The sequence below is a fragment of the Hevea brasiliensis genome, chromosome 11, assembly GCF_030052815.1.
Source record: "Hevea brasiliensis isolate MT/VB/25A 57/8 chromosome 11, ASM3005281v1, whole genome shotgun sequence".
NCBI classification, from domain to species: domain Eukaryota; kingdom Viridiplantae; phylum Streptophyta; class Magnoliopsida; order Malpighiales; family Euphorbiaceae; genus Hevea; species Hevea brasiliensis.
The window spans coordinates 3149627-3153044 of NC_079503.1; the positions used below are offsets into that span (position 1 = coordinate 3149627).

General features: G+C 37.9%; 1 non-coding gene across 1 annotated transcript; it reads right to left on the bottom strand.

Annotated features, from left to right (window-relative positions):
• On the bottom strand, positions 1-108 carry LOC131170839 (small nucleolar RNA R71). Its single transcript, XR_009141606.1, has one exon. It is a non-coding gene; the product is annotated as a small nucleolar RNA R71 (small nucleolar RNA).
• Positions 109-3418: the final 3310 nt, after the last annotated feature.

Consider the following 3418-nt stretch of genomic DNA (forward strand, 5'->3'; position numbering starts at 1 on the left):
AGAGTTGAGGAATCAAATGACAGCTTTCAGACCAAGAGAAGATGAAACTCTTTATGAGTCATGGATGAGATGGAAGGAATTAGAGAGATTATGCCCACATCATGCCATTCCAAAATGGATGATAAATCAGAATTTCTACACAAATGTCACTCCTGCAATTAGAGGGATTATTGATGCTCAAACAGGAGGAGAATTTATTATGAAGCATGAAGATGAAGCTTATGAGCTATTGGAGAAAATTGCAAAGAATACTCATCTTTGGAGTAGTCCAAGAGGACCAGCTCCAACTCAAAAAAGGCAAGCTGCTGGAATGTATGATCTTGATCCATTCAACATGATTAATGCAAAGTTTGATGCACTTACAAATGTCCTTGCTAAGAAGATGGAAGATCTGAGTATGTTGGTTAGTTCATCATCATCAGCTGGAACTTCACAACAAGTGGCTTATGCAGAGAAAACTACCAGCTGTGGAGTAGATTATGGAGAACAAGCAGCATATGTTGGTAATTATGGAAACAAGCAAATGGGGAATTCTTATTCTCAAACTTACAATCCAAATTGGAGGAATCATCCTAACTTTTCATGGGGAAATCAGCAAAATCAAGTTCAAAATCAGAATTTTCAACCACATCAGCAACAAGGAGTTCCATATTAGCAAAATAGGCAACCACTGCCTAATTTTCAGCAGAAAAATATGAACCCTCCACCAAAACAGCAAGAACGAAATTCCACCACTGAAGCTTTATTACAACAGATTCTTGCTAACCAAAATAAGCATGATGAGGAGATGAGAGAGATGAAAGCAAGGCTGGAACAGATGCAAACACATAACAGAATGCTGGAAAACCAGATTGCACAACAAGCATCTTCCTCAAGTGCCAAGTCTTTTGGAAAACTTCCAAGTCAACCAGAAAACCCAAGAGAGCAATGTCAAGCTATTACTTTAAGAAGTGGAAAAGTTATAAATAATGAGAAGAGTGAAAATTATGAGAAGAGAGAAAATGAGAAAAATACTGATGAGAGTGAAAAACAAGAGAGTGCAGAAAAATGTAAGGAGGAATTTGAAGAGAAGGAAGAGAAATATATACCTCCTGAACCCTACAAGCCACAACTTCCCTTTCCACAGAGATTTCACAAAGCCAAGCTTGATAAGCAATTTGGGAAGTTCTTAGAGGTTTTGAAGAAACTTTACATAAATGTGCCTTTTGTTGATGCTCTTTCACAAATGCCCTCTTATGCAAAATTCTTGAAAGAAATTCTCTCAAACAAGAGGAAACTTGAAGATGATGAAACTGTAGCTTTGACAGAAGAATGTAGTGCTATCCTTCAAAGGAAACTTCCCCCAAAGCTCAAGGATCCAGGAAGTTTTTCAATTCCATGCCACATAGGGGAATCATGTTCTACAAAAGCTTTATGTGATTTAGGGGCTAGTGTTAGCCTTATGCCCCTTTCCATTTATGAGAAGCTCAACATGGGAGATCTAAAGCCGACCCACATTTCTCTTCAGTTAGCTGGCAGATCAATCAAGTATCCTGAAGGGATTTTGGAGAATATGCCTCTGAAGGTTGGGAAGTTCTACGTACCTGTTGACTTTGTCATCTTGGACATGGAGGAAGATTTTAATATTCCAATTATCTTGGGAAGGCCTTTCACAGCTACAATGAGAGCATTGATTGAGGTTAAGGGAGAAAAATTGACTCTTAGGGTTGGTGAAGAGCAATTGGTTTTCAATATTAATAACACTATGAAGAAGCATCATTCTGAAGCTGATACTTGCTTGAGAGTTGATATTATTGATGAGCTGGTTGAAGAACACTTCAGAAAGAAATATCCAGAAAATCCACTTGAAAATTGTTTGGTTCATGGAGGAGGCATAGACTATGACAACCTTCATGTAGCTGCATATGCTCAACACTTAGAGGGAAGTCCACCATTCATTTCTGCTCCAGTTTTTCAACTCACACAAAAGGAAAAAGTAGAATCTAAACAACCATCATTCAAGGAAGAAGATGCACCTAAGGTAGAACTTAAGCAACTTCCTTCTCAGCTCAGGTATGAATTTCTTGGCACTAATAACACTTATCCAGTAATTGTAAATGCAAACTTGAGTACCTTAGAGGCTGATAAGTTGTTAAGAGTGTTGAGACAATTTAGGAAAGTCCTAGGATACACCATAGATGACATTAAGGGAATAAGCCCACACTTTTGCATGCATAGAATCATCTTGGAAGAAAATTGTAAGCCATCTATTGAACATCAGAGGAGGTTGAACCCAAATATGAAAGAAGTTGTTAAAAAGGAAATTTTGAAGTTGCTTGATGCAGGGATCATATATCCCATCTCAGACAGTACTTGGGTGAGCCCAGTACATGTTGTCCCAAAAAAGGGTGGAATGACAGTTGTCAAAAATGAAAATAATGAATTAATTTCTACCAGAACAGTGACTAGTTGGCGGATGTGCATAGATTACAGAAAATTAAATGTTGCCACTAGAAAAGATCATTTTCCACTTCCCTTCATTGATCAGATGTTGGAAAGACTAGCTAGGCATTCTTACTTTTGCTATTTAGATGGATATTCAGGTTTTTTTCAAATCCCTATCCATCCAAATGATCAAGAGAAAACCACTTTTACTTGTCCATATGGAACCTTTGCTTATAGAAGGATGCCATTTGGGTTGTGTAATACACCAGCCACTTTTCAAAGGTGCATGATGGCAATCTTCTCAGATTTCATTGAAGACATAATGGAGGTTTTTATGGACGATTTCTCTGTTTATGGATCTTTATTTGATATATGCTTGGCTAACCTTTCTAAAATTTTGCAGCGATGTGCAAATACTGACCTTGTGTTAAATTGGGAAAAGTGTCATTTCATGGTCCAGGAAGGGATAGTGCTTGGACATTTGGTGTCTAACAGAGGAATAGAGGTTGATAAAGCCAAAGTTGAAGTGATAGAGAAGATGGCTCCTCCTACCAATGTCAAGGGAATTCGAAGTTTCCTAGGACATGCCGGATTCTACAGACGCTTTATCAAGGATTTTTCTAAAATAGCCAAACCTTTGTCTAATTTGTTAAGTAATGACACACCATTTGTATTTGACCAAGAGTGTTTGGATGCCTTTTGCAGGTTGAAGCAAGCTCTTATCACTGCACCAATCATGCAACCACCTGATTGGAGCCTACCTTTTGAAATTATGTGTGATGCTAGCAACTATGCAATTGGGGCTATTCTTGGTCAAAGAAAGGACAAAAAGGCTTATGCTATTTATTATGCTAGTAGAACCTTTGGATGAGGCTCAAACAAATTATGCAACAACTGAAAAGGAATTTTTAGCAATTGTCTTTGCATTGGAAAAGTTCAGACCTTACATTATTGACTCAAAGGTGGTTATATTTTCAGATCACGCAGCCATCAG